General features: G+C 41.3%; 1 long non-coding RNA gene across 1 annotated transcript; it reads right to left on the bottom strand.

The window, feature by feature from the left end:
- Nucleotides 1-17,455: 17,455 nt before the first annotated feature.
- On the bottom strand, nucleotides 17,456-22,303 carry LOC127536804 (uncharacterized). Its single transcript, XR_007945996.1, has 2 exons — nucleotides 21,952-22,303; nucleotides 17,456-19,940 (listed from the first exon to the last, which is right to left on the bottom strand). It is a non-coding gene; the product is annotated as an uncharacterized LOC127536804 (long non-coding RNA).
- Nucleotides 22,304-22,551: the final 248 nt, after the last annotated feature.

Below are 22,551 nucleotides of genomic sequence, written 5' to 3'. Positions count from 1 at the left end.
GATAAAATTAAAGAGTTGCTGTTTTGACACGGGTAAAGAGAGGAGCATCCATCGCAGGTGGTGCTTGACAAGTTTTCAGACTTTCTGGTCGCGTTACAAATGTTACAGAAGCACTGACAGTGGTCTGCCACTGCACAACATGACTACTTTCACTGTGATGGCAGCTTGAACTTGAAAAATGCTAAGAAGCACATGGTCAGCTAGCAGCTAAACTTGCCTCACAAAGTGGAAGCTAGTAAGCTTTGGTCATGTTTGTCTAAATTCTTGCTGGGCACAATTTTTGTTTGTTTCTGAATTACAGCATGCAGTAACGCGCAAGTAATGATGTAGGTATTTTTAGTTCCTGTCCATGATTTGGTAACCAAATTCACCAGAACTGACAGGTTTAGTTGATACCTGAAGGTGAACGACAATGGAGAAAACCAACATAAGGGGTGAAATATTTTTAACAAATAGTTTGCAGAATATTCAGATTTCTTCCTGTCTTCACCTTCAATTTCAGTATGAATGTGGACAAACAAAAAGTGAGGGATATAGAGAGGCCTGCTGCCTGCCTGGTGATTGTACCTCCAAGTGTGAAAACGATAAAAATGCCACATGTTAGTGTCTAGTTTCTGAAATAGAAAAGCACGCTTGAGTTTGTTTCTCTCTTCACATCCACATCTTAAGCAACGCCTAGCTTTGTTTCGGAGCTTAGCGGGGTGTTAATTATTTCCTAAAGTATCGTAAGTGTTTTGTCTCTAGACAGCCTGGCGGAGGGAAACTCCAGGGAAGCAGAAGAGTAACAACTCTTGTGCGCTGCTGAGAGATGGGAGAGACGAGGGTGTTGAGGATGGGTGACACTTTGAGAATGAGCAAGAGAGAGAATGGGAGAGAAGTTGTGAAACAAAGACAAAAGCAAAGAGGAAGAAATAATAATTAGCAGGCAACACACCCACAGGGGGTGAGAAGATAAAATGTCACAAATGGAAGAGCTAAAAGAGAAACAGAATGATGGAGAGGACGCCGGACTTATGAGACAAGTGCCGAAGCGAGGGGGGAGTATCCAGTATTTCCCTTCTGACTCAGCCATCCGCCGCAAACCAGACTCAAATGAGAAACACAAACACTTGCAGCACGGCCCAGAAACTACACAATGGCGCTTGCTTTGTAAACCTGGATCTTTTCCAGGCATTTTTTTTCCTCCTCGGTGTCGCCTCCAAGGCTTGCACTTACAGTCAGCTCGCACACAGTGTCCTCTGAAAGAATGACTGTGGTCAGGAGTGATTGAAGAGGACGTCCTGGTTCACCACACTGGAGGACAGCAAAATGGATCAGTCTGGTTGTGTGTTGGGTGTTATGAGAATGCACGACCCACCCCTGCGCCTGCCACACAGTTGGTCTCCTCCAGCTGCCAGCGTAAGACCGTCCTGACATGCCCCCCTGCTGTGCATGGGAACATATGGAAGCTCAGGCGAGCATCTATGTACGCACACACAACACTGAACTCCACCCTCGGAGGCAGAGAAGAGCATTCGACTGATTAACATTCCCTTTCACACCCACTTAGGCCCATATGTAACCCACATTTCTAAGTTTGGGAGTTGGTTGGGAGCCACGGTACGACACACTGACTCCCTAATGCATCACAAACTTATAGGCTGCTGGTAATAAGATACAGGTCTGCACAGGAAGAGTGATGGAGTTCTGCTTCTCTGCCAGAAAAGACACAACACATGGGAAGAGCAGTTTGTTGGAGGCCAAAGCAAGACACATCATTGACTTATTCATTTGGTTGTTATTTCTGCTCATTTTTTTGTCTCAGCCTGTCAGATATGGTTACATCAAGGCGGCGGCCAAAAAGAATGGAGCCAGGTTCAGTGATTAAGGTGGTAGAGTTTCTCACGCAAAATGACAAGGTTGGATTTTAGAGAAATACTCAGACGAGCTATTAAGCTACTCAGTGAGAGGCTTTGATTAATACCACATCGACAAATCAGAACTAAATTGACTATTTTATTTAAAATATAATGTGTATCAGTCAGTTTTAAATTGATGAAGGTTCCTTCCTTAAACTGTTTCAGAGGTATAAATTTGATTTGAGCTCAGAATCCACTTACTCGCTCTTTTGAAGCTTTTCACTTCCATTGTAGATGATGAAGTGGTTGTTCTCAGCTCAGACACTCTAGTTTTCGCTGTCAGATCTGACGTGAATGTGAATAGCCTTCTTGATTTTTCTCCAGCTGTCCACTGACTCCTTGTTGATGATTCTGACTGCCGCTCAGTCCGTGAGGTTACAGGTTTCGGTCTGGCAGCTGATGTTGTCTCTTTCCAGCATTCATTTCACAGATGCGGAGCTGCTCGCAGCTGTTGCATTGTGTGTTTTTGTTGAAATTGTTTGTTAAAGGACGAGTCAGACATTTTGGGAAAGTAGTTATTCACTTTCTTGCAGGGAAGAGCTATCCCACTCATACAGTACAGTAGATGTAATGTTACAGCCAGAAGCAGGTTTGCTAGGTTTGGCATTGGAGGAAACCTTTAGCCTGACTCCATCTGAAAGTTGCAACATCTGCCCACAAGCAGCTGTAAAATTCACTAAGTCACATTAATCTGTCAAAAAAAAAAAGTGTTTTACAGTGTTTGGGATTGTTTGCAAAAAAACACAATTATGGGTGAAACTTGCCATTTTTAGCCTGCTGGTTGCTAGCTCAAAGCTGGTTGTTATGTCTCATGGGGGGATTTTGAAAATGGTGACATGCAGACAGCAAAATGGGAGGGGAATCCTGTGTGAAATGTTTTGTGGAAATGGCAGGCTTGCACCCATTGTCTACATTTGTTGAGGCAGACTACAATTCCACCGTCTCATTACTGAGGCTATTATTTACTCTCTAGTTTACAGTTTCAATTGGGCAGTCTACTGACAAGAACAAGAAGACTTACTGTATTTCCAAATTCTCCGAAATGTCTCTTATCCACAGAGCCCAAAACTCACAGTGGAGCTCCTACTGACTAAATTTGAGGATGTTTTTTCAGGTGGAAGTTTCCAAAAGTAGATTTGAGGCACTTCCTTGATTAAGATGTGGTTGAAAGCTCAGAAAGACTACTAGATCATGTCAGACATAACTGTTCCAAACATCTCAAAACCTTTGTCTCACTACGCCTTTGGAAGTTAAATGTAATGGAATGTCTGTAAGAGTTTTGACAGAAGCATAGCAAACCTAAGAGTGACTTTAAGCAAAATCACCTTGTTACTGGAACATTTTTACAAGAGATTCATCCCATAAAACACTAAAATCTCTGCAAGGATCCAGTCAGTTACAATACAGTTTATATGAAAGCAGGAACAGGCCTCTTGTGGTTTCTGAAGTGATTCTTGACTTGAGTTTACGGTCCTGATAGTATCTTCAGCTGCAACATTTCATCTTTAACGATGCTTAATTTGCTCAGTATGTCTGAGAGCTTCACGTCGTGTACCTCCCAGGCCTGGCGTATGGTGTGTGTCGAGATGGAGGAGATAGAGAGGGATGAAATGCTCAGCGATAGCCCAGAATATATGATCTGGTAAAGGAACATTTACGCTCTACTTATCTTTCCTCTCTGTCCATATCTGTGTCTGCCGCTCTCCAGCAGACAGCTGAGGATTTCAGCACGTCAAACAGAATCACGCTCTTTCTCCGTCTCTGCCGGTTGCTGTCACTTGGTTGTTTTCTGAAATAGAAACTCTCAAACTCGCACAAATGCACCGGTGAACACTTGCACAAAGCTTGACTTTCTTGTACTTCAAAATCAAAACGCGTGCAGACATTATACAAACACAGTTCCTGCATGCATGCGGGCAAACAGGCTCGCCGAGCAATAAAACACTGCTTTGAATGCACAAGGACACTCTCAGTCCTGTCTCGAGACTGTACGATTATGCCAACAGCTTCCCTGAAATTTGTCTGCGGGTCTTTGGCTCTGTGATGAGTGAGCTTCTTTCCCTGACAGCGTTTTCATCCGCTGATTCTTCCCCCACCATGACTGCACACGCGGGGCTCCGGCAACAGAGAGGAAGAGGAGGAGGACTCACTTTGAGGTTCATCTTCTGCCCTAATTTACGGCGGCTAAAAATTCATAGTCATACGTTTGGTAAATCTAAGCTGTGAGAGAGGGCATCGAGTTTCTTTTCCCTCTTTTCCCACCCCCCTCACCCCCCTGCGCTCCCTCCTGTTAAATATGCAGATACAGCAGCGAGAGGCTGCTCGCAGGTTCGTAGCAAGAATTGGGTCAGTGGTGACGTCATGGCGTTTTAAAGCGAGGCAGGGTTTCTTTACAGACTCCCAGAGAAGGTCTGGCACTTCCAGAAGAGAGGGGAAACTGTCTGTGGTCCTCAATCAGGGAGGATTGATGTGTTTTGCACAGCAGGGCTCCATAAAACCCTCAGAAAAATACTGAGAGTGCAACAGCAAGAACCCTAGTAGGAACTGACACTCCTTTTATTATTCTTTGTCTTACTTACATTTGTTAGACAGTGATCACTAAGCTGGCTCCAACCTGAAACCAGACACATGGGAAAATGTTGACTGTTGGGTGGTGTGGGGGGCAATCTCCTCCATCACACTGACTGATCTTGTGTGTTTCCAGACGTTTGACTACCTGACTGTAAATAGCTATTAGTATTTTACAGCAATATTGTTTACTGGCCTGTTCAGAGCATTGGTAACGAGAAAAGCACTCATCACTCCTCCAAGGCTGTGCATTCCCCCACATGGCATATGTACGTTATGTACTGATATCTAATCGTGTGACCTTAATACATAGCGGGTGGTGGGAATTGATGCGACTCAGAAACACCAACACAATTTAATGACTTGCCCCTTGTATGATTTCCGATGAATAAGCCCCAATGAGTGGTGGATTTTTAGTAGGATGGCAATCATGTGATCATCAGCAGGCAGCTGATAGTGTTCACTTGTTGTCATAGTTACAGTGACACCATGTCGCTATCTCGCAATGATACAGAAATCAACAACTTAACAACTCTGTGGATCCAGACAATAAGCCACTTCACATAGCTCCACTGCTTTCCATGGTGGAGTAATAAAGAATCATCAGATATTTTTTTTCTTACCTGCATTGTGAAATTTCAACCCGGTCTCACGGGGATTCGTGAAACTGTCACGTAAGTTTTAGTTTCGGTTTCGTGCGCACCAACACGATTTCGTCATGTTTTTCGTGCCGCTCACCACGAAATGTTTTTCGCTGTGGTAATCACATCTGAAAGTGGTTTATACCGGCGGATTCATGACGATCTAAGCTGTCCATCGGCGTATACTGCTTGTGTGATCGCGTTTGCGGCCGCCGGCCGCCGGACATTCTTGAAATTCCTATGCAAATTGGTAAGTGTACCACCGGCTTATGGTTAGGTTATGGTTATGGTTATGGTTAGGGTTATGTTTAGGAACGATGTCATGCAAAATATAGCGTTGGATTCGCCACGGTTTTACATTAAAAACATAATATACACATTCTTTTGAAATACGTTCTGAGTGGCACGAAAAGTCCGCCGTTTAAAATACATTGGTGTGCATTTCGTGGTGAGCGGCACGAAAAACATGACGAAATCGTGTTGGTGCGCACGAAACCGAAACTAAAACTTACGTGACAGTTTCACGAATCCTCGTGAGATCGGGCTGGAAATTTTGTCAAGACATACCACAGTGATGGCTAATGTATTGTTTTACTAGAAATGCCAATGTTCTTTAATTTAATGGAATAACATGGGTATTTTAAGAGGGAGCTGTTTGAATAAAGTGCTTGAAATGCAGGTGATCTTATATAAAAAAAAAAAAGACGCCAAAACTACATTTTTCATCAGTCAGAAATTGGAAGAACAGAAAAAAACCCTCAGATTTTGAGATTTCCAACGGCCCTTACACTACTCATCTGTAAGGCGCTATTCCATTGGTAAAAGTAGTGAAAATTAAGCTTAACATTGTGGTGTGTCATGAAAATCTATTTATTTTATATGCCTCATTTAAAAGTTTTTTAGAAGTAAACAATTTGCTCAAACCACATTATGTAAAAATCTAAAAATTCTATGTTCCGCTGTGTGACTGTGAAGCCTTTAGTAACTTAGCTGTGACCAACAGTCAGGTCACTAAAATTCTGTGAATATTTGACTGAACTGAAAGCTGTGTTTCCACAGAACGGATATGAGTGATCGTGAAAACAATTTTAAAAAATGCGAGTAGTTCAATATCTATTGTACGCAGTTACTTTTTTTCCAGCATTGACAACACCTGTGAGAAGTTAAAGAAATGGTGTCCATAATGATTTTGCTGATTTTTGTTTTAGCTTTTGTGAATTATAAATCAAGAAAATCAACTATAACTTTTTCTTTCTTTATGATTTATGGCATTTTAACTTTATTATGCTGCACAGAATGCATTTCTGAGTTCTCTCTACTTCCAGTCATGGTTGTTTTGTTTCCATAGAAGTGTTTGACTTTTTACAGCAGTGAAAAATGAGCCCACAGTGAGTAGAAATGTGACAGGAGTAGAAAACGCCCAGAAACTTCTTGGAGTTCGGAAGGTTAATGATTCCCATGTCCTATGCCAAACATAACTGTTAAAAAACTTTGACTCAAATCACGTGAATCTACTAAATCAGATCGACTTCAAATCAACTTCTGCTTTAAAATCATTCATTTATTCCGTCATAATTGACATATAGATCTGTGCTTCATGTAATGAAAATGCAGCGCTTTCAGTAAACTTTTAATGTGCACTGTGCACCCATCAGGATGCTGACACCAGTGTCTTCTGGTGTTTTCTGTAGGCGCCCGTCCAATGAGGATGTCCCATCTGTGCAGTCAGAGCAGTTCTTAATGTGTTTTGTCATCAGTTATTTTGCTAGTATTTGTCAGACACTGAGTACGACTGTCTGCTCTCAGCTTGGCAGGACAGCTGAGCCGGCGTCCACACATTCATATAGAGCATGTGGGGGTGGGACTGGTCCAGGCTGGGGGGCATGTTCATCTTTAATCATGCTCACATTGTTTTAAAGTGGTCGTAAACACGTGCACTGCAACCTGTTTTATTAGGATCAGAAAGTGACTATAATTAGGTAGACAGCTGGACTTAAATGAATAGCTTATGGAGACCTCTGTTACAATTCAATTCAATTCAATTCAATTCAATTTTATTTATATAGCATCAATTACAGTCAAATCGTCTCAAGACGCTTTACAGAACCCATATGCCTGACCCCCAGAGCAAGCCCAAAGGCGGCAGTGGCAAGGAAAACACCCTTTTAACAGGGAAGAAACCTCGAGCAGAACCCGGCTCTATATAAGGGGGACCCATCTGCCTGCTGGCCGTACAGTCTGCTGTAGTACCTACTGGCAGCTCCTGCATGTAATAGACCACCGAATGTATAGATAACTGTCAGGGGATTACTCTGACATTGAGAACAGCATCAACATTCAGACAAGTTCTTCAGCTACAAGGAGCTTTCATTTATTTATGGCCGCAGCATTTGAGACAAGGATATCCTTGGAAAGCATAAGTCTGTCTTGTCTGTGTGGTCAGATTTGGAAGATTTCAAAAATTCTGATGTGCACCCTGAAGTTTAAAAACCTACTAAACTTAATATTAGTGGTGGGACGCGATTAAAAATTGTATCTAATTAATTAGAAGCTTTGTAATTAATGAATCGCAATTAATTGCATTGCCGTCAAACAGCAATATTTGAGACAATAAGCAAAGTTTTCAATTTAAATACATTTTCATTGACGACTGAATCGATGAATAGACATTTACATGAACGCTCATCTCTACTTATCTGCATTTTTCATCTGTCTGCTACATTCACAGATTACTGCAAATTCAAAGTGCAATTAATGCGACGATATTCAAAATTTTAAGACTTTTTGTAAACTCAAGCACTTTCAATGTCTCAAAAAATGGTCTATTATGCGATGGCTATGGTACCAGGACTGCCATAGCTAGTGTTAGCTCTGGTTTACATTACAATACATTGAGGTGATAGCGTCGGCTTCAAGTGCTGCAGTGAGAAGAAAATTATGTGCTGCACAATTTACATACAACCATGGTTTTATCTAAGCTGCTATCAGAAAGATTTTTAAATGAAAACTTTCTGCCCAACAAGCTCAATGCAATCTCGTCTTCCATCGCTGTTCACCAAACTTCTGGTCAGTGCTGCCAACTCCTCAGTAAGGATAATAGCTATTGGCTGTCCTAAAAGTCGCTACAAGTCGATGAATTTAGAAGTTGCCTAATTTGCATAATGTCCTGTTTGCATGTAATTGGAATCAATGTTGTAGGAGAGAGGAATAACGTTGTGGGAGAGACAAAAAGCGAGTATAAAACACCCAAAATATGTTCTTGAACTAGAGGTTAAATGCAATGATTTATTTTAGCATGACAGTGAAAAAAACGTTTTCATGTACATCCCACTCTGTAAGTCAGGACAGGATCTGGAGCGACTTTGCGCATGTGCGATTCATCAGCCATCAGGCCGGGGAGTGATGTGGGTCTCCTCTAATCAGACACTGGGACGGCTGTGGGGTTCCAACACGACCGCCTATAAGTGCTTTGGGATGGGGAGGAGCTCACAGCAGCACCTGCTGCTCGTTCAGAACAGTAGCTACAGAACGTTCCGAGCTTTCATGTCAGAGTCTCCAAAACGCCACAAAAATTTGCTAGATTTGTCACTAGTCGGTTCTGACAAAAAAAGAAGTCACCAGGAGGCTTGAAAAGTTGCCAAAATTAGCGAGAAAGTCACTAACTTGGCAACACTGCTTCTAATGCACTGCTTCTCTCAGCGCATCCTGTGTATCTTCTTCACGGCTATTAAACAAACTTTAGAATCATTACCACCACCTACTGGACTGGAGGGTACATCAGTGTTACCGGTGTGCCAGAAATTAGGGAACTGAGAAAGGTGCGATTAAATGCGTCATTTCTTAAAACTGAAGGCCCTTTAGCCTTTATTATACAGGACAGTGGAGGGAGACAGGAAAGTAGGGGGCAGATTTAATAACATTTGTGTCCAGCAAAGGGCCATGGACCAGACTCGAACCCATGACCACTGCATCGGGGACTATTGCCCAGTGCATGGGTCGCACTGTTTTTAAACGTGTCATTTTTTCCTGTAATTAATTAATTACAGATTAATGAATCAAAATGAATGCGTTAAGTCCCAGTCCTACTTAATATACATTTTTGGGGTAAATAGTTATGAGGAGGCTTTTCATGTGTTTTTGCACTGCCATCCAGTATTTTTCAAACACCTCCCTTCAGTGTATTATAAAAGCAACAATGCTACTCGACCGCATTTACAGCCTTTAGAGGTTAATGACAAAGTGTAAAAGCTGCACATCACCCAACATATCCAGTCAGTGATTTGATAGGTGACAACACTCTCAAAGACGTGTGGTTCAATTGTTGCCAGTAGCCCAGCGGCTCTGAGGAATGCTGCTCTCATTCATCTGGATTGATCGCTCTGTCTGTGATTAACATTGATCACCTTGTTAACACGTGTGACCCCGAGCATTGACCTTCCACTGGGATAACAAGAGAGTAAGCGGTGGGGAAGTAGCACAATAAAGAAGCAGATGGAGTATCGTTCTGTCTTTACCCTGTCTGTCCTTAAACAGCTCTCCTCGCTGCATTTGATGGGCTTCTCTCCTCCACACAATCTCAAAATAACGACCTAGCGCTGAAGTAAGAGGTCATGATTAATGAGATGTATTTTTGTATGATGAGGTGAGATGCATGGAGTTTAAGCATATGGCGGATCGTCTGTTCATGCTTGAGAAAAGTTGAAGAGCTAACATATTTCAGGTTAAGAGAAAGCCAGCATATCTATTATAGAGAAGAGTTTTCTTGCTTATTTATCTTACACAGTATTTTCATCCTTGCAGTATTCTGTGAATGCAGCATTGATTGCTGACATTGTATCTACCGCTATCCTCTTTTTGTTTCTCTCCTTTGTAATTTATCCCTCTTTCTCCCTCGGTGGCCGTGTTTGACGTGCTCTTGATCCATTTCACACCTACACTGCACCCTTCTCTGAGTGTTGTGAGCACCTGGGACATACCTGTCTCACACTTGAAATACCTGCTTAAAAGAAACTGGATGCTATTGTCTCTTCCAAGCCCCGAGGAACAAAGCTGGACTGTGAGATGAAGCTGGCGTAGAAGCCAAACTGTGGTACTGTATCTTCCAAGTCTATCATGCGGCGCACCATGGACCATGAGTATTTTTTGTAAATACACAATCATTGGAAAACAGCAGCTTTTCTGAGTACTGAAAACTTCCTAAAATAATCGTTTATTGTCAGAACTTGATCACATTTGTCCAGTAATTTTTGCAAAGGTTAAAGCGGTAAAATAAAAGTCCTGGTTGGTCGCTCTGATTGATATTTTATCACAAATGACATGATTACAGTATAATAGTGAAGCATCAGTGTGTCAGCAGCTTGTTACTGCTGCAGCTGCTGCAGGTGGAACAACTGATGATGTGTTAAAATCAGGGACAGCTGACAGATTTGAGATCTTGCCACATGATTAAAGAAGTGAAAAGAAATGTGTTCTTAGTTTTTGTACTTTTTCTCCAGTTTCTAATCTTTGCTGACATACGGTATTTCCTGAAATGAAAGAAGCCAACACGATGGAGTCCACTGGTTTAATCTTTAATAATGCAATGCATCTTAAAAGCTTATAAAATCATCTGTTGTGTAAAACCTTCATTTTAAGGCAACTTAGCCCAATAAATAAATGCTGGAAAGTAAAAAAACAAAACAAACATAATTTATCCTCTAAATCGCTGTAAAGGGGAAAAATAACATAAAAAAAATAAAAAGGAAATACTCAAGTAAAGTAAAAGTACCTGCAAACTGCACTAAAGCTGGAAAATGGAGGTGTGAATGGCATGCCATTTTTGAATATGCATCTAGTTCTTCTTAACACAGTTTCATGAGATATGGCCAAATACAAAGCAAGCATGCGTCTTTAAACAGTATATTACCAAACAATGACAACATACCCGCTGATGTGGATTGGGGCCAATCAAGGCGTTTTTTTAACTGATCATTATTTTCACAAACCTAAGCTGTGCTAAGCTCCTTTATCTCATCTGCTGTCATACAGGTGTCTTAAAGGGAAAGCACAGTTTGTGGCAGGATGCTAGAGATACAAATTCTGAAAAAGTTTGTAATCAGCAACATTATCAATCAACGATGGTTTGATCAGTAACACAAACTGGGCACAGTCGATATTTGTCCTGTGTTGACATTGCTGTTTATTAAATGGACAGCTCTGTTACATATGGCACTAAGACATAACCAGTTTGTCCTGGTCGTTTCAGCTCTGACCAGGTGCTATTAAGTGTCACAGAATTCTTTGTCATGATGACCCATTGTTAGCTAAACCCCCACAATGTTTCTAAAACGTTCATTATGTCTTCTTATTAGTACACTGATTTTGAGTTCTTTTGTTCAGACATAGAATAATTACATGTCGATTACCTTACTTGCAGAGATTCTATTCTATTCTATGTCAAAAAATGTATTGTAGCTTAGCTGTAGTACCCTGTAGTTTTCTATTCTTATGTGTTCCGTGACGATCAGCGTTGGTTTGTCTGTATGTAGGGAATACCTAACATCTTAAACTTTGTGAGCCACCGTAGACTCTGTCGACATAAGGAAACCAGTAGGGACCAGCAGGATGCAAAAAGGCATTTTTTTCTGAAAGCACTGCAGAACAATTTAGTTGTAAGGTGTATACCCTGGAACGTATCATATTGGTGTCAGCAGATACTAAATATTAAATGACTCTCAAACTAAAATATAAAGAAACTGGATCCAGACATTCCCGTATGTCCAGCAACAGCAGTATGAAAGCTGATCACATATCAGCATGTGGACGATGAAATCAGAACGTGTTATTATTCTACATCTCATGACGCTTTAGATGCCTTAAAAGTATTGATGTCTTTCAGTCAGACAAAGCTTTGCTTGTTGGTTTTCAAGACAAAATGAATTGTCTCTGGTGAAGTTTAGTTCATCCTGCACAGCTCATCTTAGGCCTTCTCTTCTTACCTCATCCACAACCTCTGGTCTGCTGATCTCAAATATAATAAGGTAGGTCATCTAATGTATTATTCTCTAGGTAAAGTGCCCATCTGCAGCAGCAGAAGACCTGGGTTTCGTTTCCTAGTGCCTTCCAGTGAACACACTCGGCCACGTTTGTTGGTGGAGAGCCAGCAGGGCTTTTCGTCCTTGTTGCTGCACCAGTGAGTCATACTAGTTGGTCAGGGCACAGTGGGGAGATGGTGGAAGATGCTGTGAACTTCCCATGCATTACATCCTCTCTGTAAAACTCATAACTGCCAGCTGAAAAGAAGCAATTTTGTTTTTTGGATGCACTGATGCAGTTCTTGAGCCAAGAAACCCAAGAAGCAGAATTGTACAAATAAGTGCGATTGTCAGTCCCTCAGGGTATTTTCATATAGATCTGCATCCACATCACTCAACCAATTTCTCACATAAAAGTCTGTTTGCTAGTGAAGATAAATGCTCTGCAGCTTTTGAAAACAGCTGTATAATGTCTTGTGTGATTATGGAGGAGCTTTGTCATGTTTGACAAAAATAACCCCTAATGCTGTTATCTCGGCTAGGGATTGGAGACTGCAGATAGATTTTTAAAAAACTGATTTACAAACTGTGGAGATGGAGTTTGAAAGACAGTTTGAGTTGCATTAGTCTTTTGTGAAACTTAACCCTTTCAAGGTACTGAAAGTTGCTTTACTTTGGAAGTGCAAAAAGTAATCACTGGAGTACTACTTCTATTTTCTAAACCTTTGCACTGAACAAAAATATAAATGCAGCATGCAAATGGTCTCATTTTCTGACAGTGGCCTTAAAATGCAACTTTATTCAAATCACACAATGCCACAGATGAGAAGAGAAAGATGAGAATGGGCGTCTGGTATTCTGGATGTCAGTTAGTGTTGTAGTCAAGCATTTAAATGCCCACAACTCCATTTGTCCTTTAAGAAATCAATTGAGACAGAATGGTATGACACATAATTCCTTTCGCTTTGCAGCAGCTAATGACTGGAACACCTTACAGAACACCATCGAACATGCAACTCTGATTCCACTCACCACCTTCAAACCACCTTGTAATTGACTGTTGCTCTTGCTGATCACTTTGGACCTTACTTACACGCATACATGTACATATACACACACTTTCCTACACCTCATGCACATTTTCTTCACTCGCCAGATCATGTTTGTAAATGAAAACTGGGTTCTCAAACCTTTTTATCTGGTAAAATAAAGGTCAAATAAATAAATTAACAGAAGACATGATGCTCAGGATGTCCAACAACTTCTCTAAACCCTTCAGGAACAGTGGGACTACCTCTCACAGGCAGCATCAACAGCCTCATTAACTACTCCTCACAGATGTTTGTGACTGACTTGTGGTTTCTGGTCTATGACTCCACTCTCCGTCTGACCATAATCATAACCAGTAAAGTTGTTCATAGTTGTTCCATTTTCTGTAGTGATGCCGTGTGTTGGAATAACAAATACTTATTCCTTTATGTTAAAAAGAATAAGCAGACTTTATTAACTTATTAGCGATGCTACATTTACATTTTTGTTCAATATACATTTTTGGATTTACTATCCATCCATTCAATGTTCACATGCTTGTGGCAGTGAACAAACAGTAATGTAGACTACCGTTCAAAAGTTTGGGGTTACTTACAAATGTCCTTATTTTTTTAAAGAAAAGCATTTATTTTCAATGAAGATAACATTAAGCTTCAGTGTACCGCCGGCGGTACACCTACTAATTTGCATAGGAATTTCAAGAATGTCCGATGGCTGCAAACACGATTATACAAACACGATACGCCGATGGAAAGCTTAGATTCTCATGAATCCGTCGGTATAAACCACTTTCAGATGCAATTACCACAGCGGGTGAGAAAAACACATTTGTCCGACAAAAACAAATATTCATCCATCCGTTCTCTATACACGGCTTCAACGCACACAGCGCGACTCACATTTCCGGGTTTATTATTACACACAAAAAAAAAGATTCCACAAAAAACGGCCATAATCCAACCTTTTACATCCAGATGACACAAGCCAGTAAACTATTTTATCCAAAACATGTCCTGAAGTCGGTATAAAATCCCCGAATCGGTCCTTTTCAAGGAAATGCACCTCGCGATGCCCGTCCAATATTCCCTGTATTTTTCGTAATTTTTTTTATTTAAAAATAGAATATTAGCGATTTTTTGTACTGAAAACGGCTGGAATTGACTGAAGCTTAAAGAGTTAACGGGTTAAATTAATCAAAAATCAAGGCAAGACATTGTTAATGTGGTAAATGACTATTCTAGCTGGAAACATGATTTTTAATGAATATCTCCATAGGGGTACAGAGGAACATTTCCAGCAACCATCACTCCTGTGTTCTAATGCTACATTGTGTTAGCTAATGGTGTTGAAAGGCTCATTGATGATTAGAAAACCCTTGTGTAATTATGCGAGCACATGAGTGAAAATGTGAGTTTTCATGAAAAACATGAAACTGTCTGTGTGACCCTAAACTTTTGAACGGTAGTGCACATTAAGATGAAATGAAGCTGCTCCAGGTTTCTCCCGGTTCACCTTGAAGCTTGTATTTGAACCACTTACGCCAGTCGTTCTTCACAGATGATGGATGTTAACTTTAACAGTGCACTTTCACGCATCATTTACTTACAAGATTACAAGTGGAACTCCTAACAAAGCCAGATGTAATGGGCTTAAATACACTCCCTCTGCGCAAACAGAAAGTCCTGTCAAGTGTATAAACGAATGAAAAATGACACATGAAGACAGAAATTTGTGGCAAATGAGAAGATATTGCAACTACTTTCTGAAAATATTGCAAACTGCTCCAACTTACTATCTCCCTAAATAAAATGACCTGTAAGATGCTTACATGAATCATCTGAGTTTCTCCTAGTTTTCTTCAGTCGCTAGGAGCGATAGACCCATACTGCTCATATGGGTCATCTGAGAGGAGCTTAAATAAACAGTCTTTCCTGGAGATCTCGCAGGAGCTCAGTGAGTCACCAACACAGTGCTGCGAAAGGTGGAAGCACCGTTATTCCACCATTCTGGGGAAACGTTTCCAAGAGCAAAAATCTTGCCGTGTTTTGTCATCACCCGCCTCCAGGCGTGTAGCTGAACCCAGCACAGCTTTACAGCTCACTCCCCTGCCTAGCGAGCTCAGCCGTAGCCGCATGAATTATGGATCAGAGAAATATTCCTGGACCTGTTTTTAAAGCGAGCTGTGGTCCTGTCCAGTCCTTTAGAACCGACCTGAGGACAACCAGATGGTCCACTCGGAGTCGGGCCAACCCAAACAGGACCTCTCTGAGAAGAACAAATCCATATATATATATATATATATATATATATATATATATATATATATATATATATATAAATATTCACCAGCATGATAATGTGGAGGGGCTGGTGCCAGTATAAATAAAGAGCTCAGGTCCCTGGACCCCCCCTTAGGTCACTGCTGTGGAGAATAAATTTTGCTTTTTCAAATCTGTCATTTATTTCTCTAATATTTATACGATCAGCCGCTAATCTTTCCAGTCTAGTTCTAATCACATTGTACGCCTTCCTCTTCATTATCACCATCCATCCATCCATCCATCCATCCATCCATTCATCCATCCATCCATCCATCCATCCATCCATCCATCCATCCATCCATCCATCCATCCATCCATCCATCCATCCATCCCTCTCCTCCTCGCTCTGGTTTTGCTTCCCATCTGTGTTGTCTTTCTCCGCCGTCCAGGTCTGGGCTGCCTCGCTCCTGGCTGACATTTCACACAGCTCGCCCCCACCTCCAGTATTATTTTATGAAATTTCACAGTGGAAACAAATCTGACATCCGCAGCTGAAGTGACCGACACTTTTCTCCCTCTTTTCTGGGTCCATCATCCAGGGCAGGTGGTGCTGATGGGGAGGGAAGGTGGTGTGGGCTGGCCTTGCATGGCTGCTTTGTCTCTGTGTTAATTTGATATCTGGCCTCAACATACAGCCAGGATGGAGGGAAAAAAAGACAGAATAGAAAGAGAGCGAAAGGTGAGCTGGGTGTGTTTATTTCATGTTTGGCTGAATATACAATGTCTATTCAAAAAAATGGAAAGAAAGACACAGAGAGGGCAAGAAAGAAAGTAAAAGAAGGAGGAAATGAAAGACAGACGCGCCAAGACTCCACTCAGGATGTCAAAACACAAGTGCATGAGTGATTTGCTGGGTGAGGGAGAATGCAGGATATAAGTCTCTCCATCAATCTAAACATAATGACTTCATATTTCTCACTCACCGCGCCAGCTCATAAACAAGCCGGGAATAAAACAAACATGTTAAACTGATACCAAAAAGACGAGGTCCTCTTGTTCCCCCTCTCTGAAATCCTCTCTGCTCGGGAATAATTAAGGCGGCTTACGGCTGAGTACAAAGGCAGAATATTGTTAAGTTGTATTGTGCTGCTGTGTGCGTGGAGAAAGAGAGGGAGGCCGTGGCACCTGCATGATATTCCAAAAAACACAGACGCAGTTTGCATGTGAATGTACTGTTGCTGACCGTGTGTGTTTCCTCTCCATTATTTATGCGCACCTTAGTGTGTTTTTTTTTTTGCATAATTTTTGTTCGTGTGTGAGATTGTGTGTGTGCGCGAGAGAGAAAGAGCACATCTCTGTCTGAGAGCATTAGCAGCGAGCCTGTTCTCTGTATCTCAATGAGGGGATTAGAGGGCTATTCATTAGACAGGCTTTGATAGGTGACTGGTCGAGTCCATCCACTGCTGCCGCTCGCGTACTGCCAGACAGAGAGGCCAGGGGGTAATGGAGGAAGCCCAGTCTCTAGTCTCTCCCTGTCTTCATCCCTCTTTGTCTCTGTTTTTTCCTGCTGGCATCTCTGTCTCGTCCCTTTCAGCATCATTTGGAGGAGATTTATTCTTTTCAGAATGATGCAGTCGAACCCTGCAGCCCGCAGGCTTTGGGTTCACAGCAACGGTGCAGTGAGTAAACACATCAAAAGTCTGCTGTCACCCTTTTATTTGGAACATACAGTTTAGCGCTTTTTCATGTTCATGTAAGTCTTTATTATATCTGTGCATTTGGTGTAAATTTTTCTGAAATATCTTTTTAAACTGCTGAACAAATGAGAGTTTAACATTTGAGCAGGCTTAAATAACACATTTCAATTCACTCTATATGAATGGGTGACAGATTAAAGTAAAGACAACACACAGTGTCTTAGTGAGGTGCTGGGCCTCTGTGTCTGTTACGTCCCAAGAACTAGGGGATGAGGGGAGTAACAAATATGAAGAAGAAACCAGGTAAAAGAGGCTGAAGACTGATCATGCGGCGGAGAAATAACTTTATTTACAATGGGAGTTAAAGCCAAGATCCACACAAGGGAATCGAGTTCCCTAACCCCGAAACGTTCCAAGAATGAGTTGAGGCACAACAGCCGAGTCCAGGTTCCGCACCAAGCCACCAGCACACACTCCAGCTGCCGGTCTGGCCAAAAGGCGACGCTGATTCAGGTGGCTGAGGTTTTCACTTTCCCCTGATTACCAATGAGCCACAGGTGCCCCTGGCCACTCCCACTAGGCGTAATCTAAAGGAAGAGAAGAGAAAACACAACCTACCGTATCCACACACACAAGAATGTAACAATGTCCCACCAGGATGACATCAGCTCACATTGGCATCAATTCTACAAGTCTGTAAACTCCACTGGAGGGTTTTTCAAACTTTCTGTGAAAACCACCATTTTTAATTCTTTTATAGTGCAGTGGTAAAATATGGGAGACTTAAATGTTGATGAGATACGTTATATACACGCAAAAAAATGATGTGGCCCTTTTTTTCTCATGGGAACGAACAGGTTTTACAAGAAATACATTTGATATGATTTTAGATGATGTTGTCCTCAGCTAAAAAACAAATCTGCAATGACATATCTCCATTTAAATGTCCATCCATCCATCCATCCATCCATCCATCCATCCATCCATCCATTCTCTATACACCCCTTAATCCTCATTAGGGTCATGGGGGCTGGAGTCTATCCCAGCTGACTTAAAGTGAAGGTAGGAAACACCTTGGACAGGTCACAGCGCCCTCCATAATTATTGGCACTCCTGGTTAAGATGTGTTGAAAGCCTTAAAATAAATTCAATTTTTATTTCAGAAACATACCCTCAAACTGAAAATTGATGAAAATGTATATAGGAAAAGATTAGGTGCTGTTTTGTTGGCAAAAGGTGGTTGTACAAAGTTTTAACATCAGGGGTGCTAATAATTGTGGCACACACGATTTGATGTAAAAGAATGATTTCTTAATGTGTGATTTTTTTCCCACTGAATAAATGCACTTGAATTAAAGGATGGATTTTCCTCTTTTTTTTTTTTTTATTGTGGTCCGACATTATTTAGAAAAAAATTGAATTTATTAGAAGCTAAAGAACACATCTTAACCAGGGGTGGCAATAATTATGGAGGGCGCCGTATAGAGACAAACAGTCACACTCTCAATCACACTTACAGTTTAGAATCACCAGTTAAGCAGTATCTGGAGTACCCAAAGAAAACCCACACATGCACAGGGAGAACATGCAAACTCTATGCAGAAAGAGGCACCCTGTCCACAAAACCACCAACTTTAATTATTTTATGATACAGTGGTAAAATATGGGATATTTAAAAGTTGATGAGATACATTATATACACGCAAAAAAAATAACATGGTCTTTTTGGTTCAATTTTTTTCCAACCTGCAAAATACATGCCTCATTAGAAAAACAGACTTTTCGAGAAAACTGGAATACGTTTGATATAAATTTTAGATGCTGGTTATCCTCAGCAAAAAAAAAAAAAAAGAAAAAGTAAAATGACATCTCTCTATTTAAATGTGATATTTGAAATGGAAATTGCTAACAGACTGTAAATAACTATGGGGTGGTCCAACTGCAGCTTTTTCTGCTGTCTGTTGTCACATTCCTCTGTGTTGATTCGGTGGCTGTTATTTAGCTAAAGTGACAGGAAGCATCATTCCAGGAAAGTGGCGATTGAGAAATACCCCCATCTGTCAGCGTCGGGTGTTTTTTCTGACAAGCCATAGGCTTTGAATGCAGCACGGCGCATCAGTGAGGCAAATGGAAAGATAACATTTGCCTGAGTAAGCGCGTGCTCACCGCTGATTTTGACATATGGTTTTTATTCCTCTACAAAAGTTTTCTCGAAGCACACAGTCTGCTCCAAAGATATGAAAAGACAACTTCAAGTGTGGAAAAGGAAAGCAGTGACATGTTTGTGTGAGTGTGTGAGGACCAAAGAATCTTTTAAAGCAGGCCACAGGGACAGAAAAAAAAAGATATTCATCCTCTCCACTCCCATCTCCACCTCCTCCTCATCTCCTTCCTCATCACCTATTTCTCATAGTTTCTCTCAGGGCTCAAGAATATAGGCTCGGGCCATGGGACAAAGGGAGAGCGAGAGAGGAGGAGGGAGACGCTGTCAGCTGATGAAGAAGAGGAGAAAGTGAGGGATGAGGAGAGGAGGGAGCTGGGGACTCGTTTTGATCCCTGCCTCTTAATAAATCTGTCAGAGAGAGACAGAAGGAGAGCAAGAGAGAGAGGGAAATGGATCAGTTCACAGAGGTCTTCTCCTGGTGGTTTGAAGTGCAGATCCATTCCTCCTTCACCTCTTCCATCTCTCCATCCTTACACTTGATGTAGCACTCTACGGATTCTCCCTGCATTCATTTACCTGTTGTTTTGAATTTCTTTCACGTGAATGTGATGCTGGATGATGAAAGCAGTGCTTGATGATGGCTTGACCCTGGTGGGTACAAACAATGTAAAATATTTAATATTATTGCATTTTTTTTGCTTGTTTACAAGATGTAAGAGCTTCACCATCTCAGGACTCTTAATGAGGGATTTCACATCAGACAAAAGCTTGTCTCCCCTCCCTCACCTTACACATATCTGCTCTGATTGAGCTGTGAATGTGACACAATCATCCTTGTAAAAAGAGGTAAACGTCTGGATGTTCTGTACTCACCTGCTGAAGCTAAGTGATATTCTGAGAACAAAGGGTTCCTTATCATACAAACATTCAGACAAAGTGCATCAGAAACTCCTGCACCACAATATCAGTTTAGATTTTCTAGCATTTTTTCTTGAGTCATCGTCGCTTTCCAGCAGATCGAGTTGGGCATATTTTGTCTCGTATTTATTCAGATTCTGTCTATTTAAATGAATGCCCTTGGACAGTCCTCAGAGTATTGCGATTGATGTTTGCAGCTAGAGGGAATTGTGTCCTACTATACTTCAATGCAGCTGGACGAAAGAACAGCCAACATCAAAGCAGCAGAGGAGGAGATTTTGGCAACATTCAGGGCTGAGAAATAAAGCCAAACTGTAAGTGCCGCAATTCCTCAAATGGCCACTTGAGGCTGGCACCAAAAGCAAGTTAATTCCCATAGAGCCCCTCTGTTAAAATGCCATACTTCACAGCACAAAAAAACAGTCTATTACAAAAGATGGTTGCGGCCTATTACTAAGCTTCCCATCCATGATGGCTATACAGGGAGCTAATTTTAATATTTTAGTATTACTCACCTATTTAAATTGTATCGAATATTACAGCTTTGCATAATTAAGGGCATGGCCCCTTTGAGTAACAGGTGGGAAATGTCTTAGGATCATCCATGTGCCAGAGGTGTTTGCATGACCCACCTCAGGTCTATTCTCATTCCACAATTTTGCTTATTCTTCAGTTAGTTTTAGAGGAGTCAGCTACTGCCAAGCTGGTGACGGCTTGGCTTCAAAATCGCTCTTTGGGAAACCTTTGGGAAGCATCACAGACCAAATATATGCTCTACATGTTCTCCATTTTTGTTTTATAATGTCAGGGATCATATGTAAATGCTAGTCTCTAAAAAGACAGTGGGGGTATTTGACCTTAGTTCAGTAACTTCTCTTATCTGTAGACTACCTGGCATCTAAGTTACCAATCTACCAGCCCACCATTTTCTAACAAGCCTTGCAACACGTATGTAACTGAATAAAAGAAAAGATGGAACAGGAGTAAGGCTGATCAGCCGTTGTATCATATCCAATGAATGAAATCTTGAATAAAAACTTACCTTGCTGTGAGTACAGGCGTGTGTCATGCATGTGTACATTTTGTACGGATATTGGATCGCATGACCTAAATATGTAGCGGGCAATGGGAATTGATGGGACTCCGAAATACCCCCACAATTTAATTAATTGTTCCTTGTGTGATTTCTGACAGACTAATCCTGCTAAGTCCACAGTGGTGGATTTGTAGTAGGATCGCAATCATGTGATCGTCAGCAAACAGCTGATGTAGTGTTCACTTGTTGTCATGGTTACAGTGACGCCAGATAGCGCTGCTTTAAATCTAAATGACCCTTCACAACATCATGATGGGTTATTTTATTAAGACGTGGTTGAAGCTCCTTTAGAACTGCAGAAATAATGTCACATTTTACCTTTAAAGAAGCAACGATAAAACACTTGACTTCAGGCTCTGAGAGGTTTCATTCTTAAACTCCATAATGTATCCAATATATTGAGAGAAAGATGAAAGATTTTATGTAACAGCATGTAATGTGCTACGTTTGAATCACCTCGCACCGCAGGTCGTTAAATCAAGCAAATTGTCGGATTTACAAACGCGTATATCTACCCTCTAACTGAATAAATAATTACCTTACCTTCATGACTTCATATGTATTCCAGAGCAAAGCATCGAGTCATCCCTCAATTTACACAGCGATACAAATGTGGTTACCGTTCACCTCATAAAAAATACTGACCGTGAACTGTGAATCCATTATCCATTTTTTAAATAATCACTGCGCTCGCATCCCATGTGAGCCTTTACTCTTCTCCACCAGCATGTGTGACAAATGTTACCGCGAGTCTCTTGGTGTCTAAGTGTCTTGCACAAAGTGAGGGGCTAATTTTCCTCTTCATGTAGCCTCTCTTTGATTACTCCACTATCACAGATGATGTGTGATGATCTGCCGGTGCACTCTGCCTTTTTTCTCTCTGTGTTTTTCTCTCAGCGTGCCATCATTAGATTTACACCGTCCTTCACCCCGCCGGCGCTGCCTCCTCCTTTTTCTTCTCTCACCGTCCTTTCTGTCTTGCTCTGCTTTTCCTGCCTTCTCTCACAGACACATAAAAGTACAAATATGTGTAACATCACTTTACAGTAGCTCACTGAGCTGCATGTGTTCTGTATAAAACCACACATCAAAAACACCAAATGCTAATAAACTCAACAGAGAAACAATGAAAAAAATCCGTGCGGCGGCGGCCAGTAAAGTATACATATTCACACACACACACACATCTCCCTGCAGCCAGGAAGAGACCGCATGTATATTTACTCTGTTTCTTGTTTGAATTGT

This window comes from Acanthochromis polyacanthus, chromosome 13 (genome assembly GCF_021347895.1).
Source record: "Acanthochromis polyacanthus isolate Apoly-LR-REF ecotype Palm Island chromosome 13, KAUST_Apoly_ChrSc, whole genome shotgun sequence".
NCBI classification, from domain to species: domain Eukaryota; kingdom Metazoa; phylum Chordata; class Actinopteri; family Pomacentridae; genus Acanthochromis; species Acanthochromis polyacanthus.
Note: the sequence above shows the minus strand (reverse complement) of the source record. Positions and strands in the feature narration are given on the sequence as shown.